Source organism: Pinus tabuliformis, chromosome 8 (assembly GCF_031772625.1).
Source record: "Pinus tabuliformis cultivar Carrire ecotype Pingquan chromosome 8, CPIR1, whole genome shotgun sequence".
NCBI lineage: Eukaryota > Viridiplantae > Streptophyta > Pinopsida > Pinales > Pinaceae > Pinus > Pinus tabuliformis.
Genome location: NC_142294.1, coordinates 750,323,474 through 750,344,004, shown reverse-complemented (window position 1 = coordinate 750,344,004; position 20,531 = coordinate 750,323,474). Strand labels below are relative to the sequence as shown.

At 34.7% G+C, this 20,531-nt stretch overlaps 1 pseudogene; it reads right to left on the bottom strand.

Annotated features, from left to right (window-relative positions):
* Positions 1-11,420: 11,420 nt before the first annotated feature.
* On the bottom strand, positions 11,421-19,511 carry LOC149237758 (nicotinamidase 2 pseudogene; annotated as a pseudogene).
* Between the last annotated feature and the right edge of the window lie 1,020 nt (positions 19,512-20,531).

The window sequence follows — 20,531 nt, the reverse complement described above, 5'->3', positions numbered from 1 at the left end:
ATGTTCTACATCTGTAGCTCAAACTGAAGTGCTCCAAGAGGATAAGATAACTTTTATAGTCTAAATATTATTATGAGACAATAATATTTGACTTTTCTATTTTTGACTAGCAGTCTAAAAATAGACTCTGATCACTCCTGTTGTGATCCAAAAATAGAAGTCCATCTATTTTTCCCAAAATGACCAATCATCCATAAACAACATCCTGCAACTCATAGACCATGATCCATATGTCTAAAAATAGACATAGTCTAAAAATAGACTTTGCGCCATAATTTACCTGCGGGCCCACTTAGTGAAGGCGACTCTTTTCCACTAAGCTCCATCATCTTGTTGCATTCTCAACATTTTCATCATTTCCATTATCCCATTTGGCTCTCTTATCAGAATTAATGGGTAGCATTTTGTGTCCCAAGATAATCCAATACAGTGCTTACTTTATAGTACATCCTCCATGTTGGATTTCAATGAGTAGTTGTTGAAATTGGTAAGCAAAAATTCACTTGCAGTGGCCATATTAAAATATATAAATAATATGGTCTCAAAAGCTAAAACTGGTTATATGAATTGAAATCTCTTGAAAAAATAAGTTATTTAAAATAGAAAAGAAACACTTAAAGCAGAGTTCATATGTGAAAATTATGTCATTTTTAAAAAAGGCATTAATGGAAACAAAGAGTCATGTGGCAAGTAGAAGTTAGCCAACATGGTGATGGATGTTAATGAAAAACATTTTCCCTCACTAACTTTTCCTATAAGCTCATTTTTACAGATAAATTACTTTATGAATTGACACACTTTTATAAAACAAGTGAGAATCATTTTTACAATGAAGTTACTTTATAAATAAGAATTGCATGCAAAATAATAACTAAAAATAATATTAAAGATATTTTATAGTGATTCACTTTTATAATAATAGTGAAATACACTTTATAATAAAGTGATGAAATAACTTAAGTTTGCATGAAATTTTTCAAAACATAACTTAAAAAGATATTTGAACTCAAAGACCTTTTACTAAATAAACTAGGTTTTAATCAAGTGAGCTAGTGCAAAAGATATAGCAATAGTAGTGAAAGATGGTGGGGGTGTTGTTGTTGTTGGAGCTTTGCCTTGAAATGTGTGACAAACAATACTTAAAAACAAAACAAAAAATACAAAAAATCAACAACAATGGTGTTAGATTACCCAATAAATGCAATTTTTCTCATTGTACCCAATAAATGCAAGTTTTCTCTGATTTCTCGAGTTTATATAGAGTGCACGACAAAGAACATACGCAGACAAGAAAACATTTTCTTACTATGTTTCTGATTTGCTAAGGTTGCAAAGAGTGAAGGCAAAGAGCATATGTGGACAAAAAGAGTAGAAAATTAGGAACATAAAAAGAAAATTATAATACAAACTCTGTAAAAACTAAAAATTAAAAAGAGCATATTTAAACTATATACCTCTAAATCTAGCGAAATGTGTTATATATTGGGAAAACGAACACCTTTTCAAATTAAACAAAACATGTTTTTCGTAGAAAAGAATCACTTCAAATGCAATGCAATAATATGTTCAGGAGAAAATGATACATGAGAGCAGATCTCGAAAATGCAGCGACACTGACTTAAGATATTGATCACCAATAAAGAGTATTTTTTCAAACGTGCTCTAATACCATATTCCAGTAAACAAGTACTCCATATATGAAAAACAAATTCAATAACCACTCCCACAACCAGATCAAAGACCACAACGCAAGTATCTTTACGTGGTTAAAACCCTCTAAGAGGGAAATAGTCCATGGCCCTAGCCAACACATCCACTTGAGGCAATTTTATTAATGTAAAAAATTGTATTACATAAGAGGGTTTTCATAATGGATCATCAGCCATAACCCTCCATGCTCTTTAAATAGAGATCATGGACCATTTGGATGTCAATCCATGGATCCATAGTCATTAGTATCGAGGAGAATATGAGTTAGTCAATCACTCTATGTCTAGAACATATGATTACCATCAAATACAATGTGACTAATGCATACCTAAAAAAACATTAAGAAACACACTTTTATCTAATAGACACATTAGACCAAATTGAACTTAACTAAATCCTAAGTGTCTAAAGATCCGGATGTCAATCCATGGATCCATAGTCATTAGTATCGAGGAGAATATGAGTTAGTCAATCACTCTATGTCTAGAACATATGATTACCATCAAATTACAATGTAACTAATGCATACCTAAAAAAACATTAAGAAACACGCTTTTATCTAATAGACACATTAGACCAAATTGAACTTAACTAAATCCTAAGTGTCTAAAGATCCTAACATGCAAGGCATGATTACTATTCAATTTCAAAACAAAGAAAGTAAGGGAAATTGTGAATGTATTTCATTTATGATGAAGAATGATATTTTCCAAGTGAGCCAAATGAGTGATAACAAGATTTAAGTCATTTTCAAGAAGATTGGTTTGTTATTGCAAAAGATTGGCAAGGTTTTTGCTAAGAAAGTTCAAAAATGAAATTTGTACCAATTGACATGGATGTTAATGGTATGTTAGCCTGTCAACTAGAATTACATTTGGAGAAGTAGCTTCAATAATGGAAACCTCTTATTAGTGGTTGGCATAGGAGGTCCAAAATATAATAATTATGAGCCAAAAGGAGATAGACTCAAGGAATCAACATGTTAGACTTAACGAACTATATTTGATATTTATTAGAATGATCTAACGGAAAAGCAATAAAATAATAGTTCTAAGGAGAATGAAATAAGCAAACTAATGGATTGTTTAACTTGGTGAGAAAAATGTTTGAAAAACAACAAAACCACATCAAATGATGGTTCTTGGTAGCATATTAGATCTATCGAAGATAATTCAATGAATAATTTTTACTTCTTAAAGCAAAAGTCAATGATTTTCAACAAGTTTGAGGAGTTCCATTGCTTGTCGAAAAGCATAGTATAAGGTACATTGAGGTGCTCAAACGGGGCATTGATGGGCACATCAAGTCGAAGTATGTTGTTATGTCAAGAGATTCTCTACAACCCTACATCCTAGTAATAGATAAAAATAAATAAAAATAAAAAGCATGATGTCAACTCGAATAAAAAGATAATAATAAAAAGTAAGAAGTAATAAAAGTGATAAGCCTGTTCAATTTCGAGCCCTTTATACAATCACTAATTGGAATTCAATAAATCAAATCAAACAATTGAAACTCGCTAAGGAAATTGTGAATGGGAACAATGGAGCGTAACTAAAGAAAGGATCGTATTAGCACAATATATGACAGTTCCAGATAAACTTTTCTATCATATACCTATTATGTTGTCCACCATATTCACATTTCACATCCATATTAGGTATTTCACATTCCATGATAATAATTCTGTCGATAATTCATATTAGGTAATTCCATCGATTTTGTGTCTTTTTAACAATTAAATACCTACACTTACTTTACTAAGCACAAAGTAAAAACAATCTATTAACAATAAAAAAAAAATTGAAAATACAAGAAAACAATCCGTTATTAGTAAATAAAAAAAAAAAAAATAATAATAATAATTATTATTATTATTATTATTATTATTATTATTATCTATTATCATTTCTTTGGAAGCCCCAAAACTTTCTAATTTCCATAAATTTCAACTTTAAAATGAGTTTAATAAATTCATGTAAGACACCACAGATGAAAATCTCAACTTAAATCAATAGTGATTGCATATAGGTGACCATATTAATATTGAGTTACCTCACCTCATGCTAGGAAGAAATAAAGTTTGAGGGAAGTTGATTTTCTACTCAACCACCCTTTAATTGAATGGTAACAAAAAAAACCAAATGGTCGAGAAAAGAAAAATACATTACTAAGAGTTATGAAGAACCACTTATTGTAATTGTAATGCCCACTCCATAACCCTTTTACATTATGATTAGTTATTAGATTACTTTTTTAAATATTGATTACTCGTTAATTTCCTATTGGTGTTATATAGCATACGTATGAGATATGCATATGCTAGCTATATATATACACCTTGCACAATCTATTATGCTAAATGATTGAGTAATTATTAAGCTTATGATTAGCCCTAAACTTGATTAGACTTTAAATACAATCTTATGATCAATTTGATATTAAATTAATTTGGGCTCTCGCATGCTTCTTTAGCTTTGATTATGTCACTTATTGTTTGATTATGTTATTAAGTATTAATTATTACTCATGGTGGAGTTATGTTTGGTTGTACCTTAAAAGAAAGAAAATACCCCATACATTATATAAGGATCAATAAAGTAGGAGATATAGTAAGTGGGCTCGAGATTTTATGGTTAGGAATGGGGTTTATTAAAATAGAGTTGGGTTGAAAATAATGGAGGGAACATACTCTAGAGATCACAATAAAGATAAGTATTGTGGGGAGAGGATAGTGAAGGGGTATTTATGGGGGTCATTTGTCATATTGGGTTTTGGTGGAATGATTGTGGGGAGAGCAGAGGAAGAAAGTTGGAAGAGTTGGGGCAGTAAAGATTTATTTTCTCAACGAATGTTGAAAAAGGTGTTGGGCACCTGGTGATTTGAGCACTCAATTTGAACACACTATGGGCAATGGTTCTAGGCTTGGGAACAAAATGCTAGGGAACCTATGGAGGTTCCCTAGGGATAAGAAGATGGATAGGTTGTTCCTAGTTGGCTAGGTGGAAAATTCAATTAGGTGGGCTTGAAGGTCACGAGAAGGAATGTAGCTTCAAGGACCTCACAAAATCCTAGGTTCTTTTATTTTTTATGATTTTGTCTAATTTAATTTGTAAATTTTGTAATATGAAAAAATAATAAAAATGTATATTTACATACTAGTGATATGTTGTTAATAAAAATGAATATACTCTTGAAATAAGAAATAATTATCTCTTTATTTTATTTTATTTAGAATAAAAACTTAATTACAAAGACCCAAATCTTGAAGCCATGGTTGGAAAAGCCTTCTAAATAATAAAGCTTTGCTAAAAAGCTTGAGAGGAATCATTATCATGTGAAGCTTTGATGCTAAAACTTGCTTTGTAACCAACCTATAATAACACTATATATTTTCTTGCTTATTAAATAAGAAAACATTATAAACATAGATACCATTGAAAATCATACAAAGATAATATAACTTTATCCACCACCGACATAGTTATACATGGTTATTGTTTCTTTCAAAATGAAGAAATCGTACTAATAACCAAATTCTTATTCAAAATTCTACTTATCACCAAATTCTTATTCAAAATTCTACTTATCACCAAAATCATATTCAAAGAAAAGGAAAATTACAACACAATACCTTCACTGCATTAACAGCCAAAGGAACACTCATTTGTAAAGGGTAGAGTTGGTTAATCTTCTTGTCTTCTATGATAAACTAAAAAGTTGGTAAATCAAAGTAATATTTAACTTACAGTAACAATATGTTTTTTATTATTATTATCACTATCGTGTGTATCTTTCCTTAAGCCTTTGAATTGTGTTACCGTGTGTAATTTTCCTTTCCAGAGAGAACTATCCAAATTAAGGATACTCCTTAGTATCCTTAATTTGGATAGTTCTCTCTGGAAAGGAAAATTACCAGGAATGGTTCAAGAAGGTTAAAAATACACTTATTTTTAATGATATATGAGATCGACCTTCTGAAGGAAAAGAAGGGAATGCACCAGATCAGCTTGATGAGGAGAAATAGTTAGTGATATGGAAAATTAAGGATAAAAAGGCCTATGCCTTAATTTCCACTTCAGTGTTAGAAGAGGTAAGGAAATATATTGTTTAAAGTAAAACAGCGTATGATGCCATAAAAAAATATAAAGATCTTTATGATTCGCATTCTGAATTGGAGATAATACAATTATTATTGTGGTTATTTAATCTGGAAATGAAAGATAATGATGTTAAAACTTGCTTTTGAAATTAAAGCCATCAATCATGAAATTGAATCTACTGGAGTTAAAGATTATCTACAGCTACCTTTGTAAAAGATTTTTACTCTAGTTATTCACACTACTTGGAATCTCTCAAAGCTAGTGGGCAATTAAAAGATTTAGATTTTGACAAATTAGTAGGGAAAATTGCAGAAAGAGAGAAGGATTTTGGCAAGAAAGAAACATTACATAATTCTAATATTGAAACCCTATTTCTTGCTCAAAAGGACCAAAAACCTCAAAAAGAATATATCTGAAATTCTAAGGGTAACAGAGGACGAGGTAGGAAAATTATAGAGGCAGGGGGGCATAAATATTCAGGGAGATAGACAATAGAATGATAAACAAAGAAATTGTTATGATAAAATAGCTGTAAAATGATTTAGATGTGGTAAAATTGGACATACTGCTGCAAATTGTAGAATTCCCTGGGATAAAATTAATGAAAAAAGAGAACAAATGCTTGAAAAAAAATATCAACTAATCCCAGAAAAAGAACAATCTTATGAGAATGCAAATTATGTTCTTGCTCATTGTAATTTTCATATGGAAGATATATTTAGTACCTCTTTTTCTTCATGGCATAACAGTTGGATTTTAGACATAGATGCCACTTGTCATATGACCTTTAGAAGAGAGTTTTTTGAACAATTCAATGATAATATTAATGGAGTAGTGTATTTTGCTGATAAGTCTCAAATCAAACCATTAGGGATTGGTTCTATTCAGTTAAAAATTCCTGGAATTTAAAATTACACTTTGAATGATGTTCTTTACATTCCTCAGTTCTAAAGGAATTTATTATCTCTTGTAAAAATAAGACAGCAAGGACATTCCATTCACATATTTGATGGTAAAGTAGAAATTCGAAGAGAAACTGACAATAAAACAGTGATGACTGGTGTGGAAGAAGATAAATTGTTGAATTTCAAAGGTATGTCATATGTTGCATTAAACACTAATTATTTGGTTCAGCAAAATGATACTTTGTCATCATCTTTGTTTTGGCATGCACGCTTCAGTCATATTAATTATGAAAGTATTAGAATTATGGGACAGCAGGGGATTAAAGGACTTTCAACAGTTCCAAGAAAATTGACCCCATGTAATGCTTGTATTCTGAGCAAGCATCACAAATAGTGTTTTCAAAATTCTACTTCTAGAGCTACAAGGAAATTAAGTCTCATCCACTTTGATTTATGTGGACCTGTGCATGTACCAACTATGAATGGAAATAAATACATACTGACTTTTATTGATGATTATTCGAGGATGTGTTGGGTTTATCTGCTTAAATAAAAATCATAATTTTTTTTGAGTTTAAAAAATTTCATCTCTTGATTACAAATGAAGCTCAACTTAATATTGGTACTATAAGAACTGATAATGGGGGAGAATATACTTCACATGTTTTTGAAAAATATTTGCAAGAGAATGGCATCAAACACCAGACCACAATACCATATAATCCACAACAAAACGATGTTGTAGAATGAATGAACAAAACATTGCTTAATATGGTAAGGTCAATGATGTTTTTTAAGAATGTAAAATTGATGTTTTGGGGAGAAGTAGTGCTTTGTGTAGCATATATTAGAAATCGATGTCCTTCCTCTGTGATCAACAACAAAACTCCATATGAAATGTGGTATAATCATTTTCCTACTGTTAAACATTTCAGAATTTTTGGTTCTCAATGTTATGCTTTGATTCCTAAACATCAAAGAAATAAGTTGAGTGAAAGAAGCAGAAAATGTATATTTTTGGGGTATTCTATGACTTCTAAGGCATACCGATTGTATGATGAAGAGAACAATAAGTTTATTTTGTCAAGAGATGTAATTTTTCTTGAATTTGATAAATATTCCCTCATTCTTGATAAACAACTTAATCAGATAGAAAAGTTTGTGCCTCAAAAGTTTTATTATGAATTAGATAATATTCTTCCACATCCTGAAGGGGGGATTCCTATATTAGATCAGTCTGTGGATTTTCCTTCTCTCAATGATGATAATTCTGCTTCTGAAGAGAAATTGGTTGATGCAAGTGTTTCTACATAAATGACAAGGACAAAGACGGAAATAGAGATGATAGGGACAGAGACAGAAAGAACTGAGACAGATGAAGAAGATGAGCAACTTCCTACACAACCTTTGCGAAGATCAACTCGTATTAGAACATTTCCAAAGAAATATGATGAGTTTAAGATAGGAAGTTCCTCAGGTAACTATTCTCATTGTGAATTTAATTTTTCTATGGATTGTGAACCTACTTGTTTTGAAGAAGCTGCTAGTTATGATCAATGGAAAGATGCAATGCAAAAGGAATATGATGCTCTCATAAAAAATGGCACATGGAGGCTGGTGGATCCTCCTGTTGGCATCAAACCTATTGGTTGCAAATGGATTTATAAAACTAAGTATAAAGTTGATGGTTCACTTGATAAGCACAAGGCAAGACTTGTAGCAAAGGGATATGCACAAAAAGAGGGTATTGACTATATAGAGACATTTTCTCCTACAACTAAATGGGGAACTATTAGATCTCTATTTTCCATTGCAGCCCAGAAAGAATGGAAAATTCATCATATGGATGTTAAAACTACTTTTTTAAATGGAGATTTGAAATAAGATGTTTACATGTTTCAACCAAAAGGTTTTTATGTTAAAGGGAAAGAACAAAAGGTATGAAAACTAATGAAGTCTTTGTATGGATTGAAACAAGTGCCACGTGCATGGTATGAGAAACAAAATGAACATCTTCTTAAGTTAAATTATAAAGATTTTGACTTAGATGATGCAACTCTTTTCATTAAGAAAGTTGGAATATCAGTTGTATATGTTGACGATTTGATGATCACATGGAACAACAATGAATATATATCATCTATTAAGAAAGAATTGAAAAAGGTTTCTGATATGACAGATTTAAGTTTACTTCAATATTATCTTGGAGTTTAAGTTTATCAAAAACCACAACATATTTTCATATCTTAGAAGAAATATGTTGGTAAGTTATTGAACAAATATAGTATGATGGATGGTAATCCTGTTGTTACACCAATGGAGCAGAATTTGAAACTCACTTCAGAAGAGGAAAAATCGTTTGAAGATCCAAAAAAGTACAGGCAACTTGTTGGAAGTTTGATTTACTTATCTATTACACGTCTTGATATAACATTTGTTGTCGAAATACTTTCCACATTAATGCATCATCCTTGTGAGGGGTATTGAGTAGCAGCAAAAATAGTTCTGAAATATTTAAAAGGAACCCAAACTTACGGCATCAAATATTCCAAAGTTTTAGACTTCCATCTTGCTAGTTATTCAGATTCTGATTTTGATGGAGATAAGGAGAATGGAGTCTCTACTTTTGGTTATTTGATGAATCTTGGATAAGCAACCATTAATTGGAGATCACGCAAGCAATCTATTCCTGTTGATTCTACCATTGAAGCCAAATATGTTGCAGCAACTCAAGCCACTAAGGAAATCATTTGGCTTCGAAAAATACTTGAAGATTTGTAGGAGAAACAAAAAGCTTCAACTCCTCTATTTGTCGATAACTCTTATGCAAATCAATTGGCCAAGAATCCCAAGTTTCATGATCGAACCAAACATATCAACACCAAGTATCATTAGATTTGACATCATGTAGAGGCCAAAACAATCCATCTCACACATTGTCCTACTTCAGAACAAATTGCAGATGCTTACCAAAGCGGTAGGACGTGAAAATTTTGAAAACTTCAAATCTTTACTTGGCATATCAGATATCCCTTCAGATTAAGCGGGGGGAGGGGTTAAACTAATCCTTCAGGGTTTTTGTACATTACTAGGATTAGTTAGTTTTTCAGTTTTTTTCCCCTACAGAGGAGTTACCCAAACATAATTGTCTCCCTTTGTTTTTCATTTGTATAAATTACTTGTGTTTGATCAATAAATAAAATCATTCATCTTGGTGGAGTTTATTCTGGGTCTGTCTAACAATACGGGTAGAGGCATGTCTTATCGCTAGAGAATTTGGGTGTTATATGGAATATGGCATCCCATAATTGGCTTGGAAAAATTCCCTCTCAATCACGATTTATCAATCCTAATGACGAGGACATTAGCTTATCACTCGAGGAGGTGAATCCTCAAGTGATGGTGGTTCCCACATTCCGTTCCATGATGCGGATTTTTTGGCAACAAGAGTTTACAAATGCAAGCTCGAATGCTGATCAGCGAGAGCCTGTCAACACATGATTCATTCTTGCCAAAAGGGCCCCTCACGCAACTAGTTTTTAGACTTCAGAAATGAGGGCGAGCAGAAAGCTACAGGCCTCACACTAACACTAAGGTCAACCATAGAAACCAAACATTGTTTGTTTTCCTATGAAAACACGTCCCAAAAAACATATATTGGCTAACATATTTTCCTTTGCAAAGATGAATATTTCCAAAACCAAAAAAGAAAGCACTAATTAATATATAATATCTTGAATTGGTTAAATCGTAAAAAGGGTTATCAGAATTGAGATTTACCCAGATCATCGAAATAGGGATGTGTAATTATTATTATTATTATTATTATCCAATTTTAAGGTCATGGCCAAGCCAGAAACGAAATCGGTGTAATCAGTGTATGAGGCTCCCTTTTTTAATATATACGTTAATCATTAAAAGGGTTATTAGAATTGAGATTTACCAAGATCATCTAAATAGGGATGTGCAATTATTATTATTATTATCCAAATTTAAGGCACATCGATTTGACTACTAAGTCTACGAAGGCATACATACTCTACCCCCTCCAGTTTTGAACCCGTGACCTGTTAGGAAGAAACATGTGCTCTTAACCATTAGGCCCACAATGCCTTTTTAGCTGATTTTCGTTTAGATGAATCACAAACCAGAATTTTAGACAACAGGTTTTCACCACTTATTTCCAAGTCTAGAACAGTAAAGCCTATATATTGAGGGTAGATATGCCAGTCCATGAATTTAGTCACTACTGACCAGATTTCTTCATATGGAGTTCCTAGAAACCTGAAAATCTTGAAAAGTTGTCGTAGTTTAGAATCTCCAATAAACAACGCTTGAATTTTGGGCATTTCAGTTAATATACAACCAACAGAATAGATGTCTACGGGTTTATAGTATTTAGTAGTGAATAGCCAAAAGATATAACGTTGTCAATGCATACCTGGCCTGTAGTGCAGCATTCTGGTCCTTCAAAACTATTGAAAAACAACGAACACAAACCAAATAGTAATAACAATAAAAAGAATCAACGTAACAATTAACAGTGCAAGTTACAAAATTCTATATAAATCATATTTATTTGGTATCCTCTCGCAGTTTGGCCCAGCGTTAAACTGCAGATTTAGGATCGACCTATATTTTCCCCGGCATGGCATTCTCCTCTCATATAGGCTGGGGAGACCTCTACCTAAGAAGCCCTAAATCATGCAATATTTTTTGTAGTAAAAGCATCTTCTAGTCTATGACAATTGACGAGATAGGAAAAGCCATAAGCGAGACACTTAAGTGAAGAATTGTGCAAATCCTCATTTGTTGTTGCAATGGCATCAATGGAGAAGAAAACCCTAAACCCTCAATTAAAGGCATCCCTAGCCATAGTCTCGGTGAAAATTCGTTGTCACTCCAATTATAATCACTTCATATTTCCCCTATTCTTGCAGGTCATCTTCTAGTATGTGACAATTGACGAGATAGGCAAAGCCATAAGCGAGACTCTTAAGTGCAGAAATGTCTAAATCCTCATTTGTTGTTGCAATGGAGTCAGTGGCGAAGAAAACCCTAAACCCTCAATTAAAGGCATCCCTAACCATAGTCTCAAATCACAAATTCTTCGTCACTCCAATTATAATCACTTCATATTTCCCCTGTTCTTGTAGGTGCTTCCCCAAATCGGTGTTATAAAAACTGTTGTAGGTATTCTTGTCAACAATTTTGTCAGTAGTCCTTTTTTCGACCTTGAGCAGAGCTCCAGGTTTCCATGTGATCGCCACTCTCCTAACATTCCATGGTCAGAAGGGTCCTTGTGGAAGTGACGCGTGTAGATGACCAAATGTTTTGGGCTTGACAAGAAATGATCATCCGAAATATCACAGTGAAATGGTGTGATCATTTCCTTGAACTAAACCTACATCTTGATTACAATAATTGTCGCATTATGTGGATCACAATTACGCCTCCAACTTTGATATTCTTCAGAAGAATGTGAATGTTCACCATTTCCCTTCACCTATGTTCAAGAAGCATGATTATAGAATTGTGGCGGGAGAGTAGGTGTGGACCTATTTAGGGTAGCTTAAGGCGAGATCTTGACTCTCATGATGGAGGTAGGGTGATCAGCATTGATTAACGATGCAGAAAAGAGATGTCGGATCAATCAATCGATATAAGGTGTAGGATGGTTATGTAAACTATAGTATGTTAAGCACATAGCTAAAGTCTGATGTAAACTATAGTCAGTTAAATTATAGTCACAACGACAAGTCATGTTAATAAGTCCAGTCCAGATCGTGTTAAAGAACCAGAGCAGCTTTGAGTGTTTGTTGTTGAAACCAGAGGAAACGAGAGCAGCTTTGAGGGTTTGTTATTGAAACCATAGGAAACCAGAGAAACTTTGAGGAAAACAAAGCAGCGTCGAGGATTTGTTATTTGAGGTTTCAATCTCTTTTGCAATCAATTTAATTTTATCCCTTTCACCGCTCGAGACCAAAGGAAACGTGGAGGCCATGGGGCATCATTGAGTTTGACCGGGTCTGTAGGGTTTTGGAACGACAGTTTTTTTGAATTTTTAACATGAAGAAACTCACATTTTATGGACAAGTGAACAAACAAGGGACAACGGGGCAAGAAATTTCAGAACCTGTGGAAACAAATGATCTAGGACAAGTGAAAATTGCCTCATCCGCCAAATCTAGGAAGTGGGTTTGGGTCAATGTCAAACAATATCGGGGCATTTTAAAACGAAGACTAGCCCGTCTAAAATGGGATCAGACAAGGAAAAAACAATCTCAAAGGGAAAGTACTTGGGCCCTTCACAATAAGCGTTCAAACAAGTCCCCTATGCAAGCATGTGGCAATAGAAAGTCCAGAGGAAAATTTATTGATGATTCTTCCTTCTATAGTCCCACATCCACACCTCTCACTTGGTCATCTGATCTTTATGTGAAATAATTGTTAAATGAAAAACAAAGGTTGGACATTTTAGAAGCTAAAGAACTTGAAAAAGATCATAAAATTCATATAATAACAGTTGAAAACAAGGCTTTAGCAAAAGCAATAAATTTTTGAAAGAACAAGTGACATTGCTATAGGAAGCTCTTATGATAGGGAAGACAAAATGGAGACGCATCAAGGTGGATGTGCAAAACATAAAGAAATTTGTAGTGGAAAATACAGAGGTGGTGAATGTGAAACCATCCCTGGATAAAGGGAAAGTGGTTGCCCAAATAAACAACCATGAAGAGAAAGCCAGAGAAGAAAGGAATGGAGATTCCACAAAAGTTTCCAAAACTTGGGCTCAAGTTATTAGCAATTCTGCTAATATGGAAAGAGAAACAAACATTCGGGTAGACAACATGAAAGATAGAGAAAGCAAGGAAAGACAAAATAAAGCGGAAAACATAATTATTATAGGGGTGAAAGACTATGGGAAAACTGAATGTACTTTTGACCTTGCAAGGGACTTCTTGAAAGATAAGTTGATATGGAAAGGACAAATATGCCAAGCATGAAGGGTGGGTAAGTTTAATGGTGAGAAAGCAAGGCCCATAAAAGTTATCATGCCTAGCTTGTGTGACAAATATATCATTCTAAGCAAGAAGCATCTCTTGAGGGGTTCTTGTTTTTTTCTAGAAGAAGATTTAACTCTAAGACAACAGGAGGAAAGGAGGGAGGAAATGTCAAAGGTTAGGGCGGCAAGAGATGAAGGCAAGAGAGCATAGATTTATAAGTTGTGATAGCGCGATTTGGACCTCCTTCCAAAATAGACTAGTAATATGGTAATAAAGAAGAAGCAACAAACTCTTCACTAGGAAATCAGGAAGCAAGGTCAGTATGGGAAAGCAGGGACAAAGACTCAACTGTGAGTCTTGCATGTCAAAATAAATAGCAATCAAGTCATAGCTAGGTTTCCTTAATATTGTTTTGTTGGAACTTCAGAGGTTACCCATGGAGACGAGGACTTGGGTTAGGTCCTATTGCAGAAGATAGAGACATAATTTGCCTCATAGAAACACATGTGCATGAAGGGTGTAAGATACCTTTCTTTGAAGGATACGAGAAGATGGCAGTGTGGAACAAGGAAACAGGGAATGGAAAAGGACACAGGAGTATCATGGTATTAGTGAGGGAAAAAGAAGGTCATCTCATTCAGTTAGAAAAAGAAGACTAAAATAAACAATTCATTTGGTTTAAAGTATTATAAAATGGAAATCACATCAGAATTGAAACATGCTATTTTGCGCACAAGTTTAAAAAATTTTAAAAAGTAGAGGGCTCGACCACAAAGATCCCTTTGCAGCCTTAAAAGCAGATATTGCAACATATTCTCAGCTAGGTGAAGTGCTTATAGTGGGTGATTTCAATGCTAGGACTGCAAGTGAGCAAGCTAGCATTCTTTGTTGTAAAGAAGGTTGTAGCCCTATTTGGCTTACAGAAGAGAGTAATCATCAGTGGGAAATAATTTCAGAGGACAAGGGTTGCAATCTCTTTGGTGAACAATTGCTTACTTTATGTGTGGCCTTTGATTTAGTCATTTGTAATGGCTTGACTAGATGGGCAAAGTCGGTAATTTCACTTGCAATACTTACAATAGAGCAAGTGTAGTAGATTATGTAATGTGCTCGCATGGTTTCTGTGAGAAAATGGAGGAAGCTTTGATTGGAGATTAGCTTTGGGATTTAAAATCATATCACAAGCCAATTTATTTAAGTTTCTATTGGGTTAGAAAGAAGCAATTAGAGTAAAAAACAAAGTGTGTTCAACAAAATCTCCCAAAGGGAAGAATTCTTCTGACTCCAAAAAATTGCAATACCTTCAAAATGACACTAGATAGGATCTTAGAGAAGGAGAAAATCCCATTTCATGGCCTTCATGGCCATGAATTAACACATTTAATTCAAAGCACACTTGCAGAGTGCAAAAGAGCAAAAATTAAGAAGTCTTAACCAAATTGCTTTACGATTAAAACCCGGTTTGACAAGGAATGCAAAAAGGCAAGGAGAATGTGGAAAGAGTCAAACAAGGATAACACAAAGATCAAAGCATACAATCATTTCTTAAGAAAGAGAAAGGTTGATTTCATGGTTTCAAGGAGGGAAGAACTAATCTTCCTTGGGAAAAATAATCCCAAATTATTTTGGAAGGAGCTCCAACCAAGAAATATGCAAATTCAAAATAATATTACAGCTTCTAAGTGGTTTGACTATGCAAGACAACTCTATGAGCAAGATCCCAAGGTTGACCCTCCCCCCTTGGTCAACACTAATATTTAACTCTTCACGATGCAAGAGGTAGAGATGGGTATCAAGAAGTTGGTTGTTGGAAAAGAAACAGACTTAGCTGAACTCCAAGCAAAGTATCTAAAGTGGGGCTCAAAGATTCTTGCACCTTACATTACAGAAATTTTCAATAACATCATACAACAAGGGTTCCCCATAGATTGGACAACTAGCCTGGAAATACTTCTTTTCAAGAGTGGTGACGTCAATAATCCTTCCAATTATAGGACCATAATGATAAACCCCTTGTTTGCAAAGTTATTTGGAAGCATGCTAGAAAATAAAATCAGCAAGTGGGCAGAAGAAAGAGATAAGCATGCTAAAGGGAAAGCAAGTTTTAGACCTAAACATTCCACAGTTGATCATTGTATAACTTTAAGGCACATCATTGAAAAAAATTGGGAGAAAAAAGAAGAAGTTTTTTGTTGCTTTGTTGATTTCAGAAAAGTGTTTGACACGGTTCCCAGGGATAAGATTTGGCACAGAATGGAGGAACTTGGGGTTCCTAAACATTTGATATCAATTGTGCATAGGCTATATGAAAAGGTGAAAGTCAAAATTAGAACTTCAGCAGGGATTTCTGAAAGTTTTAGAAGTGATATCGAGGTCAATCAAGGTTGCCCATTGTCTCCTACCCTTTTTGGTTTATATATCGACAAGCTTGAGGAATGGTTAAATTTGCAAGGGGGTGATGGTATCCATTTGGGCAAGTTTGTTATAAGGCTTCTTTTGTATGCATATGACCTTATTCTGATTACTAAATCTGCTCTTGGTTTGCAAGAGCACTTACTATCCCTTGAGCATTTTGTAGAAGGGTGGGGATGCAAGTTAATATTAGCAAAACGAATGTAGTGGTTTTCTCTATAAAAACAAAAAACAAAAAAAAACATAACCAACATAAGTTCTACTTTGAAGGAAACATTTTGGAAGAAGTTGTTGTTGGGTGTGGAGCCTGATTATCTTCTGTATTCAAAGGTTTCAGCCGGATGTATACTTGAGAAACACTGTACACCCCTCCACGCGGGGGGGTGTGGGGGGGACTTATCCCCCCCCGCGGGGGTCCGGGGAGGTAAATCCCCCCTGGCTGGGGTCTGGGGGACAACGGTCCCCCAAAGGGGGTTCGGGGGCAATGCTCCCGAAGCTAAAAATAGATGTAAAATTGCCTTGTAAAAATCTAGTAATTTCTAGTCAATCTGAGCCGTTCATTAGGCAGATGATCTGACGGTAGAAGTTATGTTTAATTTAGGGTTTTTTTCCCTAGAAGGCAACCCCTCACTATATATGAGGGAATTGTATTGCATCTATGTAGATCGGTATTCTGAGTGAGGAAGAGAGAGGAGATTGAGAGCGAAGAGGGTGTTACAGTGGATCTGTTGTAGGTTGTATCTCTTCAGTTTGCTGGATAACATAATAAAAGAAGGATTGGTTGTTTCTCTGTGGACGTAGCCCAAACTGGGTGAACCACATATATCTGTGTCTCTCTTGTTTTATGCGTTTTCTATGTAATATTTTTATGTGTTCCATTGCTCTGTAATATATAATTTTCTAACAGTTGCGGATTACAAATACCTCGAAATTGACTTCAACCAAAATCTAAGTTGGGATGGATGTAGAAATAAAAGAACTTTGGGGGCTTGGAAAGCATTTTATGTTTTTCAAAATAGGTGTAGAGAGACAAAGTTATGGGACTAGAAAACCACTCAAACTCTTTTTGGGGTTCTAGTGATTCTGGTGATTCTCTATGGTTGTGAATTGTGGGCCAGCTGTACATCCGACATGCAGTGGAAACAAATTGAGAAAATTCAGAAGCATTTGATTACAAACAAATTCAAAATTAAAATTGCAGCTCCTTATGCTATCTTGTTAAGTGAAACAAGGGTTGTTCCTATTGAAGCAATTGTTATGGTGCGAGTGATAAGGTATTTAAAAAAATTGATCAAATGGAAGAGGGAAGATGGCCTAAGGTTGTCTTTAATGACATATTATGCAAAAGAAATAAGACTTGGATGTAGCAAAATAACAAATGGTTTAGTAAATGGGGTATTTGCTTGAACACATGTCCCATAAATAGTAAAGTGATAAAAAAATGGTATGGATAAGTTCCACAAGCGTACTAGAGATAAGGAGCTAGGGATAAAGAAAAAATACTATATAGAAGTGTTTAATCCCACTCATAATCATCAATAAAAAGCGTACATAGAGCTTGGAGAGCCAAAATTCTTAGTGCTCAATTAAAGACTAATTCTCATCAAATCCATTGTGAAACAGGGCGTTGGAAAAGGCCAAAAGAAGTGTGGGAGGAAAGAGTATGTATTTTTTGTTCTTCCGGAAAAGTGGAAACAGAAAAACACTTCATTTTAGAATGTGAGGCCTTCAAAGACAACAGGGAAAGTTATGCATATATTCTGGAAGCTAGCTCTTGGGATAATCTAATTAGCGAAAGGTTTGTTGAGAAGTTGGGAGTGTTTATTGTGAGGCTTCATAGGAAAAGCACTAAATACATCAACCAGATGAAGAAGCAATTTGTCCCATAAGCTATCTTTAGCCTAGTGGACGTTAAAATAATTCTATTTCTTCCTTTCTTTCTTTTCTTCTTCATGTCATGGTTTGATGTAAGGAATTTTTTTGTTTTTTTTAACTAGATTTATTTTTAGGTGGTGTTTGTATTTTTAATTATTTAACCCAAAAAATAAATTAATTAATGTTATTAAATTTTTAAAATAGATTAATATTATTAATTATTGAATTAATAATTTATTTATTTTATGGAACTAAGTAATTAAGGTTAATTAAATATATTAATGTAGATTAATTAATAAAATAGTAATTAATTAATTAATAAAATTGACTAATTAATGTTAATTAGTTATAAAATAGTTTAATTCAAATAGTGGTAATTAAGATAATATTTAAAATTGGAAGAGGGAAAATCTTATTTTAATATTTATTATTTTATGTGTTTAATTTAAAAAAATAGTTAATGTTAGTAAATTTTAAAAGATGTTTAGTGTTATCAATTAGTGAATTAATAACTAACCTATCTTATGGCACTAATTAGTTAAATTTAATTAAATATATTAATGCAGATTAATTAATAAAGTGTTAGTTAATTAACTAATTAGTGTTAACTAAATGTAAGATAGATTAATTAAAGTAATATTAATTATGGTAATAACTAAGGTTGCACGAGGACAAATTTGATGTTGGGTAAACGTTTGAAGATGACTGATAGGTGCTAACCTAGCTAGCAATGAGATAATTTAGTAGGTTATATGGAGCTTGTTAGCCCTGCTATATAACTAAAGTTTTGAAGGCCAAAGATAAGTATGGCCATCGTGGTGGTGCTCAAAAGAAGCTCATGGTAGTCATCTTCCTTCTTCTCCTCTACTCTACTTACTCTCTTTCACCCTCGCTGCCTCCGTTTTTCCTCTAAAACCCGGCTTAAGCCCCTGTTTCCTCGAGCCCCGAGCACAAAGCTTAACCCCCATCAAACCGTATACACTTGACCCCGCGCCTCCATAACCCCTCCTCACCTTTAAACCTCAGCTGTTGACTCTTCCCGCTGATCCAACGACTGCTGTTGCATTAAATAAAGTGACCCGCGTGATCAAACCCCCACCGCCCGATCACCTCCGCCATGATCGGACGACGTTCGCTCTCCCCATGCCCGCGAAGTAGCGACACATTAACGTGTGATGGAGGGTGGTTTTCCCCTCTCCTCCGCCGCCACGCGTCACACGCTGAGTGGGATCGCGCGCCCTCACCCCTTTACCGCCCGACGATCAACAGTGGTGTGATCAAAACCATTTACCGCTCAAACCCATATTCCCACCCGATAACGTCCACGCGTTTCCGCCGCCCGACGACCGTTGGATCTGCCTGCTGAGATCCAACGGTCCACATTCATTCCGCCTCGCTTTTCCTGATATCCCCACCAACTCATCCTCGTCGTCTATCCTCCCAATCCAATGGCTAGTCCAGCTCCTCTGTCCTGCTTGTACACCCGCTATGCAGTCCATGTCCCTTGAATGTTCCGTGCACCCGAAGGACGAAGGTGACTAGTCTTCCGGTACTATTTGCAGTTGCTCCTCAACCACCATATTTAACAAATAGTATGGCCGAGGAGGAAAAGGACAAAGCATGAATAGATAGCTACATTTAACAGTTATGGAGCTTCATCCTATACGGCACTCCAACTACCCGAGAGGACAGCAAAGCACAGGAAAAAGATCAGATTCATCCACTAAAGCAAGAAAATGCACTCGGAAGCTCCATCAGGCAACTAAATGCGGTTGGTGGTCAATTACGACCACTCCATACCTAGAATGGCCAAGTGCCTTTGTAATGAAACTCTATATATACCCAAAAGCAAGATGTAATCAGGGTTGATGGTTGATGTTTTGATGTAAGGTTCAACTTCTGGAGACTGTAACTATTTTGATACTTGCAGCGTCTCGTCTTCATTTTCAGCTAATACAAGCTTCTTTTGTTGTTAATTGCTCACTTTTCATTCTTCTTCTGTTCTAAGTTGTGCCTGATATGTTGTATTTCTGAGCTCTTGATGTTTAGCATTAGAGAAGTTGTCATCCTATCTCTGTGTTAAAGTCTTGTATGTATCAATGAATAAGCTATTCAGGTTTCTTTTCACCTAATGCCAGAGAGCTGTCATCCTGTCTGTGCATTAGGGAATTAGATTTGCAGACTTCTTTACTGGTTGCAGCCGGCCATCACATGGTCTTGTGCATCTGCTGGTGTGGTTAGTATTCTCCATATTCACCCAATCCTTAAACTGTGAGTAATTGGTGGTCTAAATCCTTGTAGTCTGCGGGTGTTCACGCATGTTTGGAGTTAAACAAAATAGGAGTGGTTATCTGGCTTGAACAAGCATCATTCCTTCCATTCATCCGTTTGCAACAATAAGTTGAATTTATATGTTCCCAAGCATCTCCGAGCTACAACCTAGGAGAGTTTCTTGGGGTGATAACATTAATTGGCACCGTTGCCGGGGAGAGGAGATTGAAGCTCAGCTTCCCTGGGAG